At 47.3% G+C, this 25,737-nt stretch overlaps 1 long non-coding RNA gene across 1 annotated transcript; it reads left to right on the top strand.

Moving 5' to 3' along the window:
• The first annotated feature begins 1,591 nt into the window (after positions 1-1,591).
• Positions 1,592-14,215, top strand: LOC136011033 (uncharacterized). Its single transcript, XR_010611156.1, has 3 exons — positions 1,592-1,681; positions 13,007-13,117; positions 13,211-14,215. It is a non-coding gene; the product is annotated as an uncharacterized LOC136011033 (long non-coding RNA).
• Positions 14,216-25,737: the final 11,522 nt, after the last annotated feature.

Here is a 25,737-nt window from a genome sequence, read left to right as displayed (position 1 = left end):
TTTAAATCTCAGTAAAGACCATAAAACTTCTTTGGTCGTGGCCACATGGCATCTATTGTTAGGCAGACTGTTAAAACGAATCAACTGAGATTAAGCAGCCAGAATTACCACTTGCTATCACTTGCCTCAATCTGTTCCCTCACAGGCAGCCCTCTAAGGAGGCTGGATGCTGATTAAACACTTCTCTGCCAAATGGAGTCCAAAAAATGTTGGCAAGAATTGCCTGTAGAAAGCATGGAAAAACCTGCACGAGATGTAAAAGACTCGGATGTGTCAGTGCTTGAATCCAAACTGTCCCTTGCCGCACAGCCCTTCCTTAGCAAGCCTTCCATCTGCCCGATGAGAGCTTCTGTATCCTGGCCCCAGACTTCCTTGTTCTCTTCCCAGGGGTGTTATCTTGTGAGCTTATTATTACTACTGGCTGTAATTCACACTCCAATACACAGTGCTGTTAGCAAAAGAGAGTAAAACAACCCCAAACAACGCTGGTAAATGGCTTTCATTTGCCTTGAGTCCAGGCTGGAGGCTTAAACTCTTCCTTGGAGGCAGCCATCCAGGGGAGGACTACAGGAAGGAAGGTCAGACTGTGTGTTCTCAGCCTAAGAAGCTTGTGGCTTGTGGCTTGTGGCTTGTGGCCTGTGGCTTGTGGAAAGCTGCTTGGTGGAGAACATGGCCTTGATTTCACCTCCCACCACTGGGCTGGTTGTTCTTGAGCCAAGAAATGTACCAAATTCGGACAATCTGCTCTGTTACTGCAGTCCAGGTCCAAAAAGAAAATTAATGCTTTGTTTAGGTTTTCCTTTTTAGCCTCTTTCCTCCTCTCTTTTCCTCTGCTCTTCCCTTTCCCCCTCTCTGAAAGCACACACATCAGTGAGTCTTAAGGGAGCAACCATGCTTGTTCACAACGGAGGAATTTAATCTCCTGGTAATTATAGATGGAAAACCACAACACTGGGAATGTTTTCCCTTGAACAGATGGGCATTCCTGCGATGACTTGGATTGTCTTGGAAGAACCACAGTGCTGACAGGATCACAGGATGCTGAGCTGGAAAATTTGGGGGCCAGATCCTTGTTGCTGGAGAAAGTGGGTGCGATGCCATCAACTGCACAGCTCTGATTTGTGTCAGCTGAGGATGCAGCTCCTGTGGAACCATGCTGGGATACTGCGAAATGCTGCTTGGGTGAAGGCTGGCCTTTCAAAGCAGGGCAGATGATGCCTGAAACCCAGTAATAACCCTGTTTTATAGCCTCTAGGGTTCCCCTCCATCAGCTCTGTGTAGTCTGGCCCTTCGGTCCAAATGACATCTGGTGTCAATAATGGACATCGGACATTTCTGTAGTTTTGTTAAAAGCAAATACCTTTCATGCAGGAGCTAACATGGGAGCTGATGGATGTATCAGGCAGCCCAAAGCTGAAGAAATAGAGTGAAACACAGCTGCAGAGGTTGCTGTGGTGTTAAGTTGTGGCCCTCATTTTGCTGAATTGATGAAATCTGAGTTGAGTTGCACCTGAACTGAGAACCTCCCTGTTTGCCTGGCTTGTTTATCAGCGCCAGTGAATGCTGGGAAGGCAATAGTGGGGAAAGGATGTTGAAGGTGTGCAGTAATGCTTTAGCTCTCCAACAGTTAGTGGTGCTCATCTCCATCATTTGATTGGAATTCCTCAGCTTTGCAAATGAGGTAAAATATCCATTTGAGTGGGTTTTTATGGGAACCATCCCAAATGAGACTGGAATGACTTGGCATGGAGGTGGGAGATGGGTTTCACTCTGGGTTTTGCCTCCTTTCCACTGCTCTGATATTGCTGTTATTTTGCAAAGCTACTGTGGTCCTGGGGGAAAGGCTTAAAGGAAGTGGGGAAGAAAATAGGAGAAAGCCCTAAAAGGATGGAAGCTGCTCTTGTCTAGGGTGTTCCTGGGCAGAGGAGGGCTGGAAAGACCTGCTCCTGATGCTGCAATGCAGCCTGGTGAGATGGGATCACAGTGACAGCGTGGGATAGCACCTGGCTCACAGTGGCAGTGGGATGGTGTAGGTGGGAGTAGGACACTTCCCTGAAGACAGTAGGTTCATGGGGCTTGGCAGTGTTTGAGATATTCTGAATTCCTTTCAGCAGCTCACTCCTCCTCTGTTGGCAATGAGCAAGTTGGGCTCTAAAGAGACAAATATCTCACTTGTTGGCCAATTCCCCAAGTGCCTGTTGTAGCTGTTTGTCCAAGGACATCTGAAGGCTCGGTTCTTCCTTACCACCATCCTTGTTGGATGTTGGAGCCCCAGGAGATGGCACAGGAACTGCATTGGTGGGGGCAGCCAGCAGGTCTCTGCAGCTGGAAGCTAGAGCAGCACTCGGGTCTGTGCCTGCTTTGCATTGCCCTCCTTGACTTGCGGGCTCATTGTTGGCCGCAGAGGGGCTGGAGGGCTCTCACAGCCTGTACCCAACCCAGGGGGCCTGTTCCCTGGTGTGAACAAGTGAGGATGGGGCAGCAAACTCTGCCAGATGCCATGTTCTTCTCTAACTTCAGGTTTTACTAATGCAACCTTACTACAGGCTGAATATCCCAGCAGAGGTATTGCCCTATAGAGGTAATTCACATGTGCCAGCTCCCTGCAGCTGAGCTTAGGCTGTTACTCAGTGGTGCCACTGGTCGGCAGTCCCATGGTGTGGCAGTAGTGAGGAAAACAGGAGGAATAGTGCAGTGAGGGAACTCCCCGCAGAAGAGGTAAACTGAGACGGAGAGGTGCTTGGTAACAGAGGTCCTGATTTTCCAGGTAAATGCCAGTTCTCTCTTGTGTCTTCCAAGCTTTGCTTCAGTATCTTGTATCCTTTGAGATTCACTTTGCTGATTGTGTGTCATTACATCTATTTCATGGTGGTGTTTACATCTGTTAAAAATAGGGCTCTTGAAAGCAGGTTTTTCTTTGTCTGCTCTTCACCTGATGAAAGACTCATTGCTGAGTGTTGGAAACCCTGTGTCAACCACCAGGATTTTCTACGTAGGAAAATGAGAATAATTTGAATTCAAATGTGACTTCAAAACACAGAGTTTTGGGTTTTCCCTCCAGGGCTTGAAATAGGTATCGTTTTAAGAGTGTTTTTATATGCATTAATGTCAAATAGTAACTACCATTATTTTATTCTGAAGTAGAAAGTTATTGATAATGAGACTTTTGGGCTATTTCTTTGACAAGTCAATACTTTGAAAATGGAAAAACCTGGGAACTTTTGTTAGATGTTTAGTTAAAAAATAACCACAATTTGGGAAGGGGGTTATGTGTCCCTAATTCACATTCATGCTCTCCGCTAATGCCCTATTCTGTCACTGGTGATGGAAGCCCATCCCAGGCTCTCCTGACCTTGCTCAGCACAGGACTTGCTCCTGGCAGTGCTGTGGCACGCAACCAAAGCCTGTGGCTCCTATAACTTACTTGCAGCGAGCAAGCCTTGTGTTTCCTCAGCAGGCTAATGCAGCACTGGTTTAAAAGCTGCAGCTCTGAAAGGCAGACAAAGAAGAGGATTAGACCAAACTAGTTCCAGAGCACACGTTGTACATACTAATGTCTTGTTGAAATGGGAGAAGGCTGAAAAGAATCCTGCCCATGCTTTAATGAGAATGCAAGCTCACTTTCTGAAGCCCTGCCTCCTTTGGCCAATCAGATAGAGGGTGTTCTGCATTGCTAAGGGTCCAAACTAATGAGATTATGGTTTATCCCTTTGACAGCTAAAACTGTACCTCTGGAAGAATATCCTTTATATGGGAATTGTGAGAAAGCCTCAGTCCGATCGCTGGCCTCTCCTCCTGGCGTTGTTTAGGGGAAAGCACAGAGCCTTGAGAATGTTTCCATATACCTGACTCTGCATCTTCAAGCAGAACGCTTAATGTCCTGGGTTTCAGCTCAGCTCAGCAGTGGCCCAAGCAGAGCAGGGCTTGATGATAAACAAATGTGCAGGTTTCATGTGCGGTGTTTCAAGTGTGGCAGGGAATCATAGAGGACATTCCCCAAACGCTCCCACCTGCCTGCACTGCCAGATGTGGGGCTGCAGGAACGACTGTCTGAGGGGGGAAAACCTCTGCTGGAGTCATCTCTAGGCAAACAGGGGTCATCCTGCCTGATGCCACCCATGTCCATAAGAGGAGCTGCAGTGTCCACTTGTGTTCCTCAACCTCTGTAGAGCTGCAGTCTCCCACCCAGAAGGAATTGAGGCATAGGGGACACTTCCCAGCTCTGTGCTATATTCTGGCAGGTCTTAAAAGCGGTTTTACAGTTGTTTCTTTATCTTTGTTCCCTACGAATCCCCTGCTATGCAGAGCAGACAGTGCTGCCAGGGAGAAAGAGTATTCACCCACTGCAGTTGCTGCGAGGTAGTCAAGGGGCTGTCTCAGCAACCTTAAACTAGCTCAATAGCAGTTCAAGTGCAGGAAGAGCAGTTGTCAGCACAATGTACCTCTATGGGGGGCTTGGTGGGTGAGGATTTAACCAATCTCTGCTTGGATTCCCTATTGGAATGCTAAAGGTCTGGCTTATAGGGTCAGGGGATACAGCAGCAAACTGAACTGGGCCTTTAGCTCCTTTCATCCTTTCTCGCTCCTGTTCTGCTTTTCATCAGCAGGAATATATTTGCAAGAGGGCATTGGGCAGAAGGTGGCTTTGGCTCGGACACAGGCCACATAAACAGCTCCTTGGGGCTGGCTCCCAGGACCACCAAAGTCAGTGGCGTGTGTCCCACCATCACTGCAGGCTTTGCTGGGCTTGCTCCTCGCTGCTTGTCGAGGAATAGAGGGGCTGTAGTTTCAGCGCTGGAAATTCCTGACGTTTATGGACTTTTGGCTTAGTTGTTTTTGGAAAAGCCTCACCATGGCCTGGCATTCCGCCTAATTGCTCCTCCTGGATATCAGCAATTCAATGCTTTGGGAATTCAGAGGCTTCCCCCTCCTGTGTCCAATTTGTGTTTGCAGAATCTCGTACCAATCTAAGAGCTAACTCCAGTGCCAGTTTCCCATTAGAAAACTGATGGTAATCCCCCCTTCTCACTTTATCCAAACAAACCTGGTGTGCCACATTCCTCCTGTTTGCTCTTACAGTGGAGTAGCAGTCCTGGGAAAGCCTGAGTGTGATGTGAAAAGAAGCAAGATATGGGAGAGGGGAGAAACTGGAGGTCTGCAGTGGGGGGAGAAGCTGGTGCTCTGTAGCTGGTGATGTCAGGGCTGATGCTCCCTGGGCTGGCAGTTTGAGTGCGGATGCTCCAGTGAAGCTTTGGGAAGCTCCATGTGGGGCTCAGGGTTATTTCAAGCCAGTTTTGCTTGGCTGGCTTTTGGTTTTGCTGTCAATTTGCAATAAGCTAAAGCCGAGCCATGGAGCTCTGGGAGTCAGCTTCTCCCTGGGGATTCTCCTGCTCTCCCAACCCTCACCTCAGAGGCAGTGTTTAAAATCCCAGAGTTTTAAAAACAAATGTATGTGAGTTCTTCTTTTTCAGCTCACAGCTTTGTAAAGGTGGTTTAGAACATTTCCCCCACACACACCTCCTTTAACAGAGGAAGCCAAGCTTCTCACCCTCAAGGCAAGGACAGAACATATTAAGGTATAAGTATCAATCGTATCAAATCAGAGTTTTGAGTTAAGGGACTCAGTGCTCTGCTCTCAACTTTTTTTTTTCTCCTCCTCCATCCTCACTGGTCTCAGATGAGGCACTTTGGGATTTATCAGCATCTTCCTAAAGTCCGAGGCTGTCTGTGGTTTACGGTCACCAGCCTCACTGCAAGCACCATTGCCCTGCTCGAGCTCTGCTGGCAGTTAAATCCCTGGGATCTATGAGATGGAAATGGGATTCAAGTTGATTAAATAGTGTGGAGCTGCTAAAACCAGGTATCAGCCAGTGGGAAGTGGATAGAGCTGAAGCGTCTTACCATCTGACCCGCAGGTACCCACATCCATTGGACCTGCCATCAATGAAACTTGTCCTGAAGGCTGACGTTCACCTTGACATACACCCCTTCCCTCTCCCCTCTAATGAAAGGTGCGAGTCAGGGCAGGATTTGCCCTTCGGTGTCAATAACTTCTCTGGCTGCCTCTTTGTGCTTTCATCTCCCTGCTGTTAGTGCTGATTTATGCGATTTGCGGCGCTGAACGATGTGGCAGCTGCAGGGAGGAGGAGATGAGAACCAGAGACCCCGCAGGCTTCCTGGGAGAGGTCTTCTCCAGTAATAAATCTTGGATGGAGGAAAGCCTGCTCCGCTTTCCTGTGCATGCTCCGGGGTGTCGGGAAGGGACCAAACACCCAGGTGATGCTCTCCAAAAGGAGATGTGACCTCTTCTTTTCTTTCCTCTGCAGCTTAGAGGGATGCTGGAGGCTTATGACTGTGTTGGCTATAAGATGCTCATGAGCCGGTGATCTCTTAACGGATTCAGCTGTCAGCAGCACTCACCAAATGCCATTGTCCCTCTGTCACGCATGAGCACTCACATGTAGAGCTCTCTAGGCAGGGGCTGGAGCCCATGGGGATTAAAAAGAAACGGGATATCTGTCAAGCTGGAGACCGTGTGGCTCTGATCAGTGATCAGAGCCACACAGTGTGAGGGGCTGTACAAATTGCTACCGATGGAGATGTTCTTTGCTCTACAGATCTCGTGGTGCTTGGTTGTTAATCTCGCCATGGGGCTCCACGTTGTTTCCGCCACTGCTGTTGAATACAGCAGATGTTTGCTGAGCTGTTCCTTGTGTTGCATGAGCGAGGGTAATGGAAATGGCGGGCAGGATGGATTTGATTGCCTGGTGCTGTGCCTGGAAAGCTATGCTGTTGTCACTTGAGGTATGCCCCAGGTAGATTGACAAGGTGGTGGGATGGAGCCCACCTTGCCTTCTCCTACAACATGAAAAGGGATGAGGTGCCCCGCCACATGGGCCTTGACAACTCATCTGTTTTCATTGTGTAAATTAAACAGGAGGACAGCAGTAATGTCCTTTAATGGAGAAGCACACTGCCAGAGCACAGCAGAACTAACAGCAAACAAGTCAGTGTCTCTGTGACAATTCCCTTTCGTGTTTAACTGACCCATATATATACACCTATACAGCTACGGCGCACTCACTACTTGTGCGTGCATGCCGAAATAACCAAGTCTTGCAGAGTTTGTTGGGTTTTTTCTCAGGGAAATGCTTTTTCTTCCTCTAAATTGAGGAAAAAATAAAATTAAAAAAAGAGAGGAGGGTTTTTTTGGCTTTGTTGTGGGTGTCATGTTGCACGGTGGCCCCGTGGAGACTAGGGCAGAACCTACATCCTGGCCAAAACTCCCTACCTGTGTTTGAATTGGGCAGGGCATCTGTATGCATGTCTGTGAATGAGGTGGTGATGCTCAGCACAGTGTCTTCTCCTGCTGCCTGGTGTCAATCAGATGTTTATTGGGACTGAGACTTCTAACAACTAAGCCTTGTGCTGTATTGCTCAATTCTTGTGCTTTAGATGTGGTTGCTTGTGGTCTGTGTCCCAGAAAAACCTTTCTTGTGCGCAATACATAGGCCTCTATCGAAGCAAGGCTGGAGCCTTTGAGAACACTCTGCAGAGGCATAGGGCATCCTGCTTGTACAAAGGATGGAAAATATATCTCTTGGCTGCAGCACAGGCTCTTTGGAGGTTTGGCAGCAGCTGAGAACGTGTTAAACTAGCATTTATCTCTGCTTTTCTTGAGAAAACAGCTGGCAATGAGTTGCATGAGTTGAAGTTCAGAGCGAAACACCCAAGAGGAGTTAAGTGCCCCAATGATTTCTTGTTCCCAAATGGCTGCAGACTATTAATTTCTGGGAGTAAAAGAAAGAGAAGTTAATTGAAATGAAGAAAACTGGTGCAATCCTGCCTTAGCCCTGTGCCTGGGGAGCCATGTCCCAGCTCTTCATGTGATGCCATGAGGCAGACACTGCTCATCCATCACTCTGAGGCATGTGTCCAAGCCTTCTAATTAGTGAATATAACTGGAGGTTTGGAGCTTAAACTGGTTCTGACCTGTATTTTTAATATAACCCCTGCTTTGGGTGATCTGATAATACTAATCTGGACATAATGCTTAACCTCCTTCACCCTAGATTGGTGCTTATGAACTTTAATGCCAGCCTTAAAGAAACATTGCCCCATAAGTTAGATGCCAGGTACCAAACAGCAACAGAATTGGCTGCAGATAAAACTGTTCTTAAGGAATAATCAGATAGACCCTGAAGACTGGCTCCCAGCTGATGTTCCTCAGCCTCTCATAAAAGCGCAGAATCCTTATGTTCCCCTTTTAATGCTGCCTCGCTCTTGTTTGGTCTGCTTGCCCATAGGTCAGAGTGGGTGTCACATCTTCCTATTGCCAGCCCCATGCCTGATAATGGCCCAAAATAAGCTGGGATAGGATCTCAGGATACCCTTCAGTATCACTGTTTTTAGGTGGTCACCTCTTCCACTTGTATCTTGGAGAGCAGAGAGTTTTGATAAGCTTTAGAGGACTGTGGAGGAGGGACTTGTTCCTATCAGCAGATGGAACAACTGATGAAGTCAAGGGATTAGCGAAAGAAAGCCAAGCACTGTGCAGTTTATGAGAGCCTCCTTTATGGGTTTTTACTTCTCCTGTATTGTTCTGCACGTAGCAATATTACACTGAGAATCACAGGGAGAAATGCTAATTCAGTGGGTTTATATAGGGGAAACAGCATGCTAAGTGCATTCCTTAAGCCAGTCCAGAAACCGCCTTCTGCAGACCTTCATGAAAAGCACATGTAATGCTTTGTCAAGCTTGGCTCTTTTGTCTGGGATGGTTAAGATGTTTTCACTAGGGAAGGAAGGTTGCTGCTTGGTTTGTTTGTTTGCCTGTTTCTGGATAAAGATCTTTCCAAGGTGGGAAAACACCCGGCTTCTGTCTGACAGGCAGAAAGGTGCTTTCCAGGACAGCCCCTGGGCACGGTTTGGGTTGGGATTTCTTAGGACAACCATCATGGAGCCAATGACAACATATGCATAGCCCCAGTGTTTTCTTGCTTATTGCTTCTGGTAGCCGCCTTATGAGTAACAAGCACAGCACACCAGGCGGGTAAAACTTCCTCATCAGATAAAATACGATAAGAAGGAATTGAAGAATGGAAGGAACAAGCAATTTAACTGAAAGAGCCTCAAAACTCTAAATCATCCCCACCCGTTCTCCAAAGTACAGTTTCAACCCTTCACAGCTCAATTTACCACCTCTTTGACAGGGGGAGTGTTTACGACACATTCCCTGCATTCCTTTACCAGCAGTGCTGTAGAATTGGACTTTTTTCCCCTGTATGTGATGGGAAGAATGACTTGCATCTGGAAAATTTACCTTGCAGCTCAGCACTGAGCTCCTCTTACAGCAATTTTCCCTTACCTAAAGGGAAAATCAGATGTCACCCTGTGCATTTGCTGCCCTGCCAGCATGGGTGTGCAAATGTGCCTTTGTATACCCAGATCTGGTTCGAGTCATGGTAATAGAAATGAAGAGATATGGGCTTATGTGAAGGATCTACAGGCTTTAATGGGGGAGAACTGGTTAAATCAACATTAGGTCATGCTGAAGTCCATGTTTCCCATGGTCATGGTTATCTATACTCTTTGTGGCAAGAGCAGGAAGGAGAAACTTGAAGTTACAGTTGATTAGGTTATCTGGAGGCATGAAGAAGGTTGGGAATGCAGTGGTCAGACAGGGACAAAGCACCACACAAAATGTTTGTCACCTGGGCTCTAAGGGCATCCAGGGAAAGAGAGCAGAAAAGGGTGGCTGGTGGCAGGCCCTGAACTGCCACTTGGAGGTGGGAAGATCTCAGAGGAGGACATTGTTGGAGGGACTGGTGCTGCTTGTAACTGTCACTGAATGTCCCTGCACTCACGGCCCTGCAAATCTGCCTGGATCAGCCCCTTGCACATCCCTGAGCTTTGGCTGTGGAGGCATCCTCAACCCAGCCAGGTACAGCAACTGCAGGCTGAAGTCAGAGAACGCATAGATGAATCCTTTCTAAAGACAAGAGGGTTTTCACTGTTGGAATAGATGCCCAGAGGATCATGTGCAGTTTTTCTCAGCTTTGTCTTAAGCTTACATTTGTCATACAGTGGCAGATTCCTTCTCAGCCCTCAGTTATTTGACTCGATGTAGGAATTTCTGGGTGCAAAGCACAACCTGCTCTAACACAGGAGGCCAGGCTGGGAGTTTCTAATGATTTCTTCCTGCTTTCAAAGCTTCTGATTCAATCTGTGTCTTTCCCACAATCTGGGAGCCAAGCCCAGAGGGTGAAATTCCATATGATTCACCGATTAATTCCACCTTCATTCTTGCACGCTGCCTGATTGCAAGGGCTTAATCGGTGCAGAAGGGTGAATGTCTCCATTCCTGAATACCTTTGAGGCAGTAGCCCCAGCATCCTGACACACCAGCTCCTGCAACACAGCAGTGCTAGACCTGCTCTTCCCAACTCAAGTGGAGTTGCTACCCCGTCTCCTGATGATATCCAAGGGTGTCATGGCTTGTTATGTCAGATCAGACGATGCAGCAGGGTAGTAGAAGCTGATCAGATGTGGCAGTAGTCATTTTGAAACTGAAGCAGAAAGGTTCTTTGTGCACCAAAGAGCACATCTGGTTTGTGGCATAATTCACATTAAGTTGGGGGAATTCACTAAGTCTCATGTGTCTTCCATGGTGACACACAGCACAGAAATGCACTCTTGGAAAGCTCTATGAAAGCTCAGCAGCCACAGCAGTTTTAAATTGCCTTATTTTCCTTTTTTTTTTTTTTATTAAAAAACAAAAAAAAGGAAATTCTGATGGCAATTTCCTGCTCTTGACTGATTCTGCCTCATTTGCGCTTGCACTGATTGCAGTTTATAAACAGGAATTCCAGGGCTGTGTATCTTTCTATGGGTGGGGAGATGTTTGGCTTTTCACCTTTCTCCCAGATGGAATATGAGTTGCCTGTGTTAAACCCCTCTTTGTAGAGTGATGCTGGGAGACCAGAGAGCAGCTGTACCTGCTGCTGCCTGGCTCACACAGAAGCACTCCAGCCTCTTTTTGCAGGGAGCCCTGCAAAATCCTGGCTATGAACTCCCTGTGCTTGGCTTGTACCCAGGCAAAATGGGATTCACAGGTTGATGCATGTGAATGGATGTTGGGACTCTCTGGAGATACAGTGTAAGCTGTGTGCCAACTGGGAGCCAGGCAAGAGGCATCTCCTGGGGAGTTAAAGCTTTAATCCCTAAGGATGCAGCAGCGAGATTATTTCCAGGGTGAAAAAGCATGAGATGGCTGCCGTTTGGGCTGCAGTGATTTATTCCTGCCTCGTCCAGATGGCAGCCCCTGCTTGCAAAGCTCAGCATCTCCCTCTCAAAGCAAAGATGGATGGAATAAGGATCCAGTGGTGGTAGCTGAACAGTTTCCCTGGCTGTCAACAGGCATTTTGCTGTTGGGAGCCAAAATCCTTCTGATCCATCCCTTATGTCAAATGTTGATAAAAGGACTCTCTAAATACTTCCTTACAGCTCCATCAGGGGCAGTCTGCTTGGATCAGGTCTCCCTCATGGGCTGCTCACTACAGGTAGCTGCATAAAATGACCCTGCATCTGGTCTTGTGGATCTCAAACTGGACCATAACTGTGGGGAGATGGATTCTCTGCCATGGGCAGCTGGATGAGCAGGAACAGTCACATCACCTCCCGTGCCTCAGTTTCCCCTGTTGCTAAAACAGCAGCAATGTTGTTCCTGGTTACGTGGCACCTCGAGATTCCTGGGGAAGACTTGGAATTTACAGTCCTGCTCTGCCTCTGAGTTGTCCTGAGGCCTTGCATTTCAATTAAGTGCTGAATCTTGCTATAGCACTACAAAATGTGTGACTTCCTGTTGCAATTGAGGTACTACTCAGGGGACTGCATGGGCGTTACTCACTGAAATATATCCCGTTTTAACTCAAAACACACCTGGCTGATAGAGCTGACCAAGAGAAGGGACTCTGCCTATGGTTTTGCCTTGTCTGTGATGCTACCTGCATGGGGCTGGGGGAGCTCTGGGTGCTTGCTATAGGGCTGCCCCTTCAAGGGGAGTGGGAGGCATGTGTTTGTATGAGGTCTGTGGTAATAGCATCTGTGTGGTGCTTGGCTTCATACAAACACTGGCTTCTTTGCACACATCCTCTGCTTTAACCGGGGGAGGAACATCTCCAGTTCCACCTTGAGCTGGCCAGGGAAGAGGTTGTATTTACAATGCATTTGGGTGGTGCTGTTTGCTTCACGTGTGAAAAAAAAACACCCCCAAATCTTGCATTTGGCTCTCAAAATGTGGGCATGTCTTTGGTGGCTGCTACCTCCACGCTGAGGAGAAAAGAAGACCCTGCTTCCTGTGTGGGTGACTGTATCAACACGGTTCCCTCTTCCCAGTAAAGAGGAAGAAAATCAGCAACAAACAAATAGGTTTTGTATTCCATCCATTCCTGGGTGGAATATTTCAGCTTTACCTTTCTCCTGATGGCTGTGCGAAGTGAGTTCAATGCTCTCCCAGGGCTTGGCTATTCAAGTTTTCCAACAGAAAAACTGCTTTTTTCCAGGACTGCTTTCTCCCTCAAACAAAAGGGATATCGTCCAGGGGGGATTTTGATTTTAGGCTGTTTAACTTGGAAAACTTCTCCCCTAGAAGCTGGCTTTCACAGCAAGTTTGCTCTTGCCACTTCATGGGGGTGTGTGGCAGTGCCCCCGAGCACAGCTTGCTGCAGTGGGGTGTACCCCTGGTCCTTCACTTCAGTCTGGCTAGCTTATGAGAGCAAACACACTGCACATTAACCCTCAGCAGCATCCACTGTCTCTGCTGCACATATTTGATGCCAAGGACTCATGGTGCTTCCCGGTGTATTGTGGGATAATCTGTCTGTCCTTTCTGGGCTCTTGTGAAGAGCTATCCAAAGGCATTGGGGAACAACCAGAATTATAGACAAGGTTGTGACAGCAGCTACCAGGTTTTTTCAGCTCATCTTCTGCTCTGTACTTTTAATAGACCACCCAATGTGACTTCACTGTGGTGGCTCTCTTGGGCAAGGATCAGGAGGCAGCTGCCAAGAAGGAGTATCATGAACGTGTAAGAGTGTAATAAGAGCATAAGAGTATTGTAAGTATCATAAGAGATAATGTGGGTTGGGGTTTGTTGGTTGGTTGGTTGGTTGTTTTATCCCCATGTCTTTGTCCCATCACACGCTTCCAGACAGCCTGGAACAGAAAGAGAAAGCTCCAACTCCTCTCAAAGGGATAATGAAAGGAAAAAGTAGGCCTCATTTTATTTTATTCCTAGGAAAATGGCATGCATTGCTTTCTGCGGAGGCTGTCTTAGTTACACTGCCAGACGTTTGGAATTTGCTAAGGATGTATGTGTCATGGTTTGGATTGCCACACAGCCCCAGCAGGGATCGCTGAGCAGTCACATGGGAGACTTGATGTGAAGGGAGGGTATGCTTCCATGTGGCTTGGCACCACCTTCCCAAAGCACTATCCCAGAGAAAGGGAAGATGTTTCATATCAATCTTTTCCTACTACTGTGAGAATCTGACCTCCCAAAGGAGCGGTGCGGCTTGAAGTCGAGCCATGATAGCTATCCCCTTCTTGGGGTGCAATGCGCACCTGCCTTTGTTAATGTAATCTCTGCTGCCGGTGGAAGCCTTTTCCCTCTGGCTGGTGGCCATCCATCTATTCTGTCACAGAAGCACCAGAAGCCACCGGATGTTGAGATGTTACAGACTGCTGCTATTCATGGGAGAACCACCCGCATCCATGCATGTGTCCAGCAAGGGATGTGTTTGCAGGGGAGAGGCTTGGCTGGGGTTGGTGCCCTGCTTGCCCAGCTATGAGCAGTAGGGAAGTTCACAGGAAGCCACGCAAACCCTTTGGTGTAAAGATCTCTGCTGGGTGCTGCCCATCTGGTGCTTTTCCAAATGCTGCCTCACAAATAGTGAATGAATGGAGCAGGGAGCCTGACGCGAGTGATGTAGTGCAGCCTTGCACTGCGCTGCTCCAGGAGAGGTCTCCTGAGCACTGTGGTGGTGACTGCTCCAACTTGGCACTTGGTTCTGGGGCTTCTCTGGGTCTGAGAAAGAGCTTGAGGTGGGTCCCTGGGTCATAGACGCCTTCTCCATGTTTCCCCCCCAACAAGCCTGTTCAGAAACCAGTTTGGTCCAATTCTGCTGTTAAAGCTGTTAGGCTCTTTCCTGCTGCTCTTGGAGGAATGCTGTCATGTGGCTGACTCCTGGTTATGTATTTGGTTCTTCACTTACGCTTCTCCATCTGTTTACACCAAAGCATTAAAGATTTTTATTCCGAGATCTGTTTGAAATATCTTCATGCTTACGATACTGGTGCGTTACTGAGATTGTGCTCTTATTTCCTGTAGTATCTGAAAATGCACTCTCCGAAGGAAAAGTGAAGTGTCCACACCCTAAGAACTGTACAGTCTGAGTATGAAGTAATTCCTATGAGCACCCCAGAATGTGCAATGTAACTGCATGGCTGGTCCCCTCACCAGTGCAACAGCCATAGCTATAGGAAGCAGGCAGGTGTTGCTCCTTTGAAGACAAGATGCTTTCTTGACTTTCCCCTTCACCAGCCATAAGCATCCTGCTGAGGAGCAAATGTGCTGCAGGTGCTCTGCTGCCTTTATCCCAGGTGGTGGTTTTCTCTTTCCCTTTCCATGGGGATTGTGGGAGGGGGTCTACCTGAGCTACAGCTGCTCATCAAGGAGGCATCCATCTCTTGGGCTCTGCTGGAGTCAGTTCTCTGCTGTTCCTTTAGCCTTTGGATGGCTTTGAGCTCTCAGAGCTTTTTGTTTTGGGTTTGTACATTTACAGCAGCCAAGGTTTCTCCTGTGAGAGCTCCTGGATGTGCTGAGGCTCAGTAAGTACCTTTACATGAGACCTTCTAATTTCAGGTTAGCAGTTTTGCATTGGTTGTTCAGACAGCATGAGAGGGGCTGGGTGGGTGCACTGTGGGAGCTGGGTTCTGGGATGCCTCAGCGTGCTGCCCAGAGAGGCATCTGTGTAAACAGATGGAGTTTTAGGTGGGTAAACAAGGGTGGATTGCTGTGTCGGTGGCACTGTTGCGGAGGACACAGTGTGTAGCTGATGCCCAGCACCAGCTTTATGTCCTGCTGGCACCTTAGGAGCAGGGTCTGAATGTTCACATTTAGGGAGCTGGTTTGTGGGCTGCCTGAGAGCGCTGCCCTGAGTGCAGGACGCTGATGGAGTTTTAGGTGACAAAGCAGAGGTGGATTGCCATGTTGGTGGTGCTGTTCTGAAGGTCACTGTGGGTAGGTGATGCCCAGCACCAGGTTTCTGTCCTGGCACCTTAGGCTCTTCCTTCCTCCTCCTTCTCAGAATATAGTTCTACGTGTATAGGTACTGTACGTGTATATCTACCTGCCCTTTTTCTGTCCTTCTCTGCTTTTCTGAACATGTTGAGCTTTATTAAATTTGATGATCCCAGAATCCCTTCAGAAGAATCTTTAAAAGTAAGAGGATTAAAGGAGTGAGGCATCTCTACCCGTATCTAGATACAGCCATGGAATGGTGAGGATGGAGGAAGAGAGATCCAGTGCTGGTGGTTATTAAGCTTACTTCTGGCCGGTTTTGGCTGGGAGGTATCCCCAGCCCTGTAAATCGCTGTGGTAAAGGAGCAGCAACCCACTAGTCCTTTTTAGCCCCAGGAGGCAGAAGCAGCAGAGGATAAACACATTTGGCTCTCCTCATCCATCTGAAATGAAGTGAGCACCTTCCCAAAGCGTGACTTCTCTATGCAGTGTCTGCTCTGCACTTGTGACCCCTTTGGCTTCACTGTAAGGCAATGGGTGGCAGATGTTGGAGATCTCGTCTTGGAGGGATGAAGGGGGAAGCTGTGCTCTAAACAAAACCCTCCCTCGTGTCCTGCAGCTTCCTAAACCTGCTCAGTTGTGAATCGCAGATATTTATCTGTCCCCTTCCCTATGCATGTGTGTGTACATCTATAAATATGACTGTGTATAAACATGTGTATATATAGAATGTTTTATTCCATTACCAGCACATTGATGTTATTTCAACAGTAACAGCAGTACTGGGGCCAGAAAAATGCATCATATCAGAGCTCAGCCTTACAAGTATCATATGTTTTTGATGTCAAAACATTAGTGGCTTGAAAGGACACTTGATGCTAAACATCCTTATTACCTCATCCATATGCATGCCATCTAAACTTAATCTACTTTGGTTTTAGCCCATGAGCAAAACCCCCATGCCTGCTTCCATTAGAATTATGGGGTGATTTTGCAGGTACTGAAGACTGGGCCAGCAATTGCGTGGAAAGAGGTAGATCCAGCCCAGCAGTCTGCCTTTGGTGACTCTTCGGACTAGCCTGTGGTCCTGTGGGGCAGCAAACATGGGATGGAGCTGAGCAAGACGAGGGAGCAAGGCAGGAGAAGCAGAATGGAAAGGGAGCTTGGAACATCTGTAGATCTATGGGCACATGGTTTGCGACACTCTGACCCTGTTTTTTTAGTAGAGAAATTACAGGGCTGGCTCAGGGATGTCAAAGCAGATGCCAAAAGAAAGTGTTGCCAAGGGCATTTTTCATATCTGAGCAGCTTCCATTCCCATGGGGGAAGATGGGGGAATTTTTCCCTGACTTTTCCTCTGGATCTGAGGTTTGCTCTTGTGGGTATTGAGGCAAGTTTATTTGCTGCAAGTAATCTAAATATTGTGTTGTATGTGTATCCAAATCTCTATGCAGAGGGGCAGTTCGTTGCCTGATCTGTTTTTCTCCTGCAAACAATTTGCTTGATGGCTTCAGTGTAAATCGGGACTATGTTCTCCAACGCTGATAAATCCTGGGCTCATATAACCCTGGTGGGGGGAGAACCGGGCTCTATGTGTTTATAAACAGTGAGAGAAAGCGTATACCTCTGCTCACAGTTTACATTCCATGTGGGCTCTCTTGCCAGGGTGTCCAATAAAAGAAAAGATGCATTTCTTTCCAGAAGGCACTGGGAATGTCTGGCTGGGTGCCACCATCACCGAGTGCTGGGTGTGAAATCCAAAGGGGGACAAGCATGATGCTGCAGTCCATGGGGGTGCTTGCTAGGGACTGACAAGCTCTGTGAATAAGGGAACTCGGTGAAAAGCAGGAAAACTGGGCCTTGGGGCTCTCAGGAGAAGGGTTGGTGGTGGGGGAACATAGTAATTGATTTGGAAGATGTTTTATTTGCCATGGACACAGTTGTCGTCCCATGCAGATCTGAAATTGGAAGAAATTTTGGCTCAATTTGGCTCAATTGGAAGAAATTTGGGTTCTTAATAGTCTGAGGTTGAGGAAAATGATTTTAGTAGTTAAATATTGCTGTTGCCCGGTCTCCTATCGCAACATTTTACTGTTCTTCCACACGATGTCAAGGCTGCTTCTTAGCAGTGATTAGAAATTGGCTGGAGATTGGGAAAGAGAGTGCTATTATCTGTGAAATGGAGAAAATAAAAAGCATGGGTACTTCACAGATGCATCAGGTTCTGCATCTTAGACTAATGGTTCTGCAAAACCTTGCAGTGCATCTGTTGAGACAGGTCTGTCTTTTGTGTCACATAGAGGTGGCATCCGCACTGCACTGTAAAATTAGCCAAGTTCCCTCTGATTAGATTGAAAGGATGAAAGGCAGCCAAACAAACCCAGTTCTGTGCATGCAGTCCTCTGTGGTCCGCTGCTGAAGTGCTCTTTCCAGCAAAACCAGGTATCGGACTATATAATAGGCTTTCCCAAATTATTTTGAGGGCGAGTGTTGGAAAGTGTTGGAGAATGGGCATGTTGTTCCAGCCCCATGGGGCATTTTTAAGAGTAAAGTCCTGGCTGTGCAGAGGACAAGCTTCTCTGTGCCCATCCCAAACTTTTCCTTGAGTGGGATCCTTAAAGTGACAAACATCAGAACAACTGACTCTTTCAAATACTCTCTACACAGTCTGGACTTACCAGTCCTTGACTTTGAGAGGAAGATAAGCATTTGTAACAGATAGCTTTGAATATTTGGCAATCAAAGGTATTAGCTCTTTAATTCACCTTTTTAGGTAATGGGTAAGATCATGATAACTTTTCTAGGTACTACAGCACTATCTCTTTATCAGCACAGTGCCAGGTTAAGTCATTTGTATCTAACAATAATCTCAAGCCTATTTTTCCCTTTCTTTGCATTTCTGCACAATAGGAGTACTTGAAGGGGGTGTTGGAGGTGTGTGCATGAATATTCAGCTTTGCCTCCAGGGAATATTCTTCTTTGTAATCCATAGTTTGGTTTATACCTTTTTGTAGCTCTTCATTATACAACACACTCTCCACTGGCACAGTGGGGTCACTGCCTGTGGACCCATCCTTGGAGATGCCCAGTGGAAATCTGTCTAGCAAACACATGAGATGATTCTTCCTCCTTCTCTAATATCCTCGGTTTGGTTTGGTTGGTTTGTAACAACAAATGGAGTGGAGGGAAAAGATGATGCTTCGGCTGGCAGGGTGTTCCTGTCACCAGCTTCCCCCATAGCATCTTTGATAAATGAGCCTTGGTGCCGGTTGCCTACTGTTCCGCTGGGATCACTGACCACACCATGCTTTCCCTTTTAGGAATGAGGACAAAAGCAAGCTTTAGGGGAGGTCACTGGACTCATAATTCTTCCCATGTTTTCCCCATAGCTGTTAAATGTACGCGGGGCATGCTGTCGGTCATGAACCCTATGGGCCGATCCTTGGCTGTGAAGCTCCCTAAAGGAGGAATTTTCCCACTGCTAATCTTTCTGGCTCGGAGCACAGCCCAGCTTAATGCAGTTGTTATTTTTATCCTTCGCTGAGCGCTCTGCAGCTCAAGCTGGGTGGTCTCTAAGATGTTGTACACAATTAACATGGGCTGAGTTTAAGATGTGTTATCAGGTAGGAACATGCGAGTATGAGACCAGCTGAATTCCTCTAATGCTGTGGGACAGTGGTGATGGCTGAAGCCACTGCTCCCTGGTTCAGCAGAGGTGGACTGGATGGGGCTATCTTGTTCAGAGGTCTGTATTTGTCTGCTAGCCATCTCTTTGAGGAGCTGGGCCTATAGGGATGCTGGGGAGGGACTCTTCGTCAGGGACTGTAGTGACAGGACAAGGGGTAACGGGTTAAAACTTAAACAGGGGAAGTTTAATTTGGATATTTTTGGAGGTTGTGAGTGCTCCATCCCTGGCGGTGTTCAAGGCCAGTTTGGATGAAGCCTTGTGTGGGATGGTTTAGTGTGAGGTGTCCCTGAGATGATCTTGAGGTCCTTTCCAACCCTAACTGTTCTATGATTCTATGATACTTGGCGCTGTCAGGCCTGGCAAGCTTGCAACAGGTCGGGTCTCCTTGGACTGCTCTGGTCAGAAATGGGGCTGGTGAATTTGTCCTCAGAATGCCCACCCAAGGAGTGTTCACTAAACCCATCTGTCCTGGGCAGAGCTGTCATCTGTGGGACAAACTTTGAGGACTTCCACTTCCCTAGGTGTTTTCTTTAAAAGAAAACTGAGAGGGAGATGAGGTGGAAATGATCCTCAGCAAGGGATTGCTTTTCCCCAAGTGTTTTTCCCTGCCAGTGAAAGCATTTTACAAACAACTGATTCGGTTTTGCATCATCCCGTGGCAGCTGTAAGTGGTAATAGATCATTGCTTTATTTCCCTCTTCATTTCTTCAGTCTGGAAGCCTCAGCTACTCATCAGCAAATGAGGAGGTGCAGGCAGGTAATGAAACATGTAATTGAAAAAGAAGGGAGAATTAAAATCTCTGTGTGCGTGAGAAGTTATGGAAATCCACATACACTGAGAAATAGATGGAAGACAGAATGGGAAGATCACTCTGGTTGTTTGGTAGTGTCTCATGGATGGATGTAGTAGCACTAGCCCATCTGCCAGCGGGGTGATCTTGAGGGTGTTGCTTTGTCCGAGGTGAGACAGCCCACCCCGCTGATGTGCTGGGGTTCGACTTGATTGAATTGCACATCCCATCTTGGGATGAAGGCCCATGGGATATGACATTGGAATTTAAGCTGGGCTGATGAGACTTTGCCTGGTCTTGGACTCTGTCCTGAATTTCCTTTGCATGGACTTCTCTTGGGAAGCTCTGTTACCCCTCACAAAAAAACCCTGTGATTTGCCAAGGGAATGGCTGGCATGCATCATGGGGATCATCTTCATTATGTGGGCTATGGTGCACTGCCAAAACAGCACTGGCTTCCCTCTGCCCTGCTTTAGGGATGGTGAGGGCTTGTGTATGTGTCCCTTCTGCAGGTGCTCTCCCTGTGCAGTGGACTCTTCCACAGCTGCCGTCCTTTTGGAATGCAGGATCTGCAGGTTGGATGTTTGCCCATCGTTGCATGGAGACCTCCAGCTCATTTGCTCTGGAGCAATGAGCTGCAAGAGGCCTACAGCCATCTGAGTTTCCACAAGGCAGTATTTATCTTTGGAGGGATCCAATTTGTTCTTATTCCAAATAACACTTTTCCCCTATTTTCCTTCCACATCCCATATAGTTTTCCATATCCTTACCAGAAAAAGGGGAAGAGGGATTTGTGAGAAAAGCAAAATAATTCTGCTTTTCATTTTGTTTCATCCTTTAAAAACTGGCTGGTTTTCTTAGTGGAAAACCAGAGAAAACCAGGCTGGAAGAGGAAAATACTCTTCTCCCTCAGCCATAGGGATGCTGCATGGCAAAATGCTTTTGGCAGAGCAGCTGCTGGGGACTCAAGGGTTGCTAAACCCACCCTTTCCATGGAAGAGAAGTCCCTGAATGTCTCCATGTGCCAGGAGCTGCCAAGGACACTGGTGGTGTGTTGTTGACCTTCCAGAGGTAACATTTCAATACAAGCTATGGGGGTGTGATGAGCACTATTAATATGTCCTAAGGATAACCACAATGGGGGAGAACTGGGATCTGTGATACCTATGGCAGAGGACTTAGGGGAGGAGATGGTAATTTCCCCACCAAGCTTTAAACCCCCAAATGACAATCCCAGAGGCAGATGGGATCAACTCTTTTACCTCTTCTCCCATGGCAGAGAATGTCCAGTTTTACAGTCCCTAGGTAGAAATATGCTTTCCTGAAACAGTTTGCAACCAGGCCTGGCAGTGGTCATTCCCAGATGCTGCACTGGCTCCTGTCCCAGGAGGTGTTTGACTACTTGAAGCACTGGAGAGCAATCCTGAGGGTATTTGAATGACACCCTATAAATTGACAGGAGCACCGTCACCTTGGGGAGATCTCCTGTGTCCGAGCTAAAATGACTGGAGCAGGGCCAGCAAAGGGAGGCAGAAATGATAAGGAGCTTGAAAAGTCTTCACATGTGGAAGTAAAGGAGGCGGTTAAACAGGTCAGGGCTGTTTAATTCAGTGAGGAGCAGAGTAAGATGTGCCTTGGTGGGGTTTATGAAGTAATGAATGGTGCAGAGAAGGCTGAGAAATCACTGCCGTCTGCCAGCTCATGTATTTTACAGAACACCTGATGTTACCCAGAGGGAGGGGTGGAATAATAAATACTTAGAGTAATAGATAATATTAAATAAAATGTTTCAAGTAGGAAAAAATCAGATGTTTTGCAAGCACATGTTGGTGCTCCAGCTGCTCCTCAGTGATGATGTTAGGATGGATGGTGCCCAGGCCTTGGGGTAGGAGCCCTTCTCCACTGTCCAGGAGGGGCTGCAGAATGGTCTTCTGCCTGCCCCAAGAGGCAGCTGAAATAGCTGCTGGTGGATGTGGAAACTCATCAGCTTCTTGGCAAGAAATTCAGGATTTGGGCCTGTTCTAAGGCTGACCCTTTAAAGGATGGCTTAGGTGTTTTGTGTGCAACGTGGTGAATGACCCATTGAACAAAACACTAGCTGGGCTTGGGAGTGAGCACTGATGGTGGCTGGACACTGAGGAACTGGTGCCAGGGAGGACCTGCCCTGGCTGGGGGCTGCCCAAGGGCTCTGGCAGATGAGCCATGGCAGTGTACAGCCCCTGGCTCAAAGGCAGCAGGGTGTCTGCTGCTGTAGAACTGTCACTGTCTGCTGGCCATCAGGAGATGAGGTGATGGTTTGCTCCATAGACTGGTGAGTGTGATTTGCTGTGGGATGATGATGTTTCAAAGAGATAAATGAGGTTAGGACAACCTGTGTCTCTGGGCCAGAAGTATTTCTGTGGTTCCACTGACACAAGCCACACTGATTTTACTTCACTGAAGAACTAACCCAAAATACTTGTAGCATGGGGATGTTTGTGAGAGAGGATTTGTCCCTGCTGCAGCGCAGTGGTGATGGGGTTGTTGTGGACAGTGTAGGGGCTGCCAGTGTGGTGAGGGTCCTGCAGCTCCCCCATGGGCTCCTCTTGGACTAGACGGTTGGAGGGAAAGGGGCTTCCCAGGCTGGGTCACCCTGCTGTGGGTGCAGGAACTGGCCTGGCGCATGGTGCCTTGCTCTGCTAATAATGCTGCTTTGACCCCTTCCCCTTTCTCTGCTGACACTGGGGACATTCTGTGTGCTCCTGGCTTTGTTGTGATCCTCAGTAATAACAAAAGAAAACAAACTGATGCTTTGTGTTCAGCCTGATCTGCAGATCCTTGTTAGATTGGGCAGGAGAGGCAGGTTTTGTTCTGCCTGTCTTAAGTGCTCACATGCCAAAGCTTGCAAAGGCTTTGCTGGGTGTTGGCCTGAGATTTAGGGGTAAGGAGTGCTCCCTGGGGAGGGATGTTTAAACTGAATAGTCAGGAGCTTCTTGAAAGGGATTGTTTGGGCAGTGGGTTCATATTCTCATGTGGGAAAAGGGCCAGGCAGAGCTGCTCTCTCCAGTTCTGCTGAGCTCTCTCTGCCTTCCCAGCAGCTTGCAGTGATAGCAGTGCCTTGCTCTTAAAGAGATTTGTGGTTTGGATCAGAGATATTCATTGCTGTGCATATGGAAGTGTCACAGGACATTTTGGATCTACTTCCCTGGTTTTTCACTGCTGTTGTACTCACTTCCATAAAAGAGGTTTCACTTCTGGGAGGTGAAAGCATCCCCTTTGCCAGTTGCACAGCATGAATTAATCCCTGTGGTGCATGTATTTAAGGCTGGATGTAAACAGGGCTATGATATACAAATGGTTACTGCCCAGAGGGAAAGGTGTGAGGGCAAGCATTGTGCATGAGGGGATTATACTGAGCTCGGGTCCCCTGCTAGAATAGCAAATGGCTGCTATGTACAAGCCTCTCTGTGTTCCCCTATGTGCCGCCAGCCTCGTGTGTGCTGCCCTTGATTTTGTATTGCCAGATGAGACTGATCTGATGATCTCTGTGAGGAAGATCAATCCCCGCCCCAGCTCACTGCTGACAGCTCCCCCCCATTGCCCCTCCTGCAGGAGTCTCCTGCCCCTCTGCTGCTTCAGCCCTCAGAACCGGGGCCAGGTTTGTCTCTGCCGTAAGGATTTGGGTGTCCATCTCTGAGCAGATTCCATGGGCCCACGGGGGTGATGGAGAGCTGAGATCGTGTTTGCAGAAGCATGCAGCTGACTTGCTTCTTCACCACATTGGTACAAGAGAAAACTCATATACATGTGTAAACTGCAGGGAATCAGTAGTGTTAAGACCATTCATAGCATCATCATAGAGTGGTTTGTGTTGGAAGGGACCTTAAAGCTCCACCAGTTCCAACCCCCTGCCATGGACAGGGACACCTTCCACTAGAGCAGGTTGCTCCAAACCCCATCCAGGTCAAGTTAAACTGAGCCTGGTACAGCCTGTCATAGAACATCATCTTCCAAAGGCCAGATGTAAATAATTGTGATGAACATACTTTACCACCTGGTCCCATCATTCCCACAGTGCGGTTAATCTAACACTGGAAGTAATTGGTTCATCTGTGTTTCATCTCCATCCATCAGAAAGCTCTGCCCACTCCCTCTTCCCCAAGGAGTTTTGTCAGGACCAGAGGTAAAACAACAGCTTTGTCTGTGCATGGACAAATGTGCCTTTCTCTATGTTAGTTCTTTATCCAAAACCACCAGGGAGAAACTTCTGCTATAAAAGCCCCAAATTCTTTCCTCTGTTCTCAAACGCACAGAGCCAAGCGTTCAGGGTCTACTCTAGAGCACGGTGCAGATGTTGGCTTTCGGTGGTTCTGGAATTGGTACCATCCACCTTCAATGTTAAAATAAGATGGAATTTTTTCCATGCACATTCTTAGAGTGATCCATGTTTTGTTTCAAAAACAGGAACAAAGTGGGTTTTGTTGTGGTAAAGCTTAAAATCAATAGAAAAATATCAAAAAGAAATAAGTAAAACTGAGCCTTTGAAACCTCCCCGAAGTTGTGGGATAGTTTTTGGCAGGAAATGAGAAAAATTACTTTTCCTTGATATTCCTCTCTTTTCTTCTTCTTTTTTTTTTTTCTTTTTTTGCAAAGACAATGTCATTTCCTGACTCTCCCTAATCTAAGCTGTGTAATCAAAAGGAAGGGAAGACAAACTGGGATAGCTCCTTCCTGTAAGGAAATGATTTCCAATCTTTATTTGAATGTACTCTAGCTTTGTATGTCTTATCCTTCAGATATAGCTAGAAGTATCATTTGGCAAAGGTCCTTGTTTCAGAGATACAGGCTGGGAATGGAGTAAAGAGAGCTAATGGCATTATATGCAGGCAGCCCTAAGGATATGTAAGACACAGAGTTCTCTCCAAAGTAAATGTTCCTTTATTTTATGGCATATTCATATAATGTAAATAGTGGTTTAGTTTTTGAGCTCATCCCCTGGCTTGTGTGTTTGGGAGTGTGGTACCCGCAGCAATTGCTGTCATTATCTCATTAATATGGTTGGCTCTTCCCTTCCAGGCAAAATTATGGGAGTAATTAAAACTGGCTCCGTTTGCAAATGGGAAACATTGTGCAGCTTTGAAAGCAGGCAGGATCATTAGCAGCAGTTACTGGAAGGAGAGCCAAGCAAACCAAGAAAATGCTTGCTTCCAAACCCATCTTTCCAAAAGGATGCAAAGCTCTGTGCTTGAGCTGGCCTCCAAGAAGACTATGGAAAGCTGCTGTGGTGTAAGTTTGTTGGGAATTAGGTTTCAGAAAGGCTTATATCTACACTGAAAAATGGTGCTAGGGTTGATGCTGACAGATATTGCCAGCAGTGCTCGTGTTTCTTGGCTCAGACCAGGACTTGCAGCCATTTTGCAAGCAGGAAAATGCTGGAAGATATGTTGCTTGCAGGAGTGTTTCAGCCACATTTGAAGCAGTGTTATGGAACTGATCTGATTGGGGTCCCCACATCAAAATGGGAGTCAATGGATCCAGATTCAGGGCATCTCATCCAAACCGCAGCTCAGTTTTGAGGAGGGTTGGATTCGCAGCTCTAGTTTCAGTCTGATTGTAATGGGAAAATGACTTTTAGTTTGGATGATCCCCAGGAATTTCTCTATCTTGCAAACCACCCATTTCCACATCTGTGCAGAGAGTAGGGCGGGGGGGAAACACGACATCCCTTCGATTCCTGTGTATGTTCTGCATAATCCAACTGCTTCTGCTTCCAGCTGAGCCAAATCCACAGCATCCAGCCGAGGGTGCAAGGACCATTTACTCAAACCCTTGTTCTCATTCTCAGTTTTAGCCACAGAAATTTCCTCTGCTGCAAGGGTTATGGCCAGATCTAAAGAAAAGACAATGTAATACTTGCCCAAGTTCCTAACAGCATGCGGTTTCTGTCATTTACTTGGTGTTCTGTAGCATAAAAAGGA

The sequence above is a fragment of the Lathamus discolor genome, chromosome 3 (genome assembly GCF_037157495.1).
Source record: "Lathamus discolor isolate bLatDis1 chromosome 3, bLatDis1.hap1, whole genome shotgun sequence".
NCBI classification, from domain to species: domain Eukaryota; kingdom Metazoa; phylum Chordata; class Aves; order Psittaciformes; family Psittacidae; genus Lathamus; species Lathamus discolor.
The sequence above is the reverse complement of the archived record's forward strand: the minus strand, read 5'-3'. Positions and strand labels throughout refer to the sequence as shown.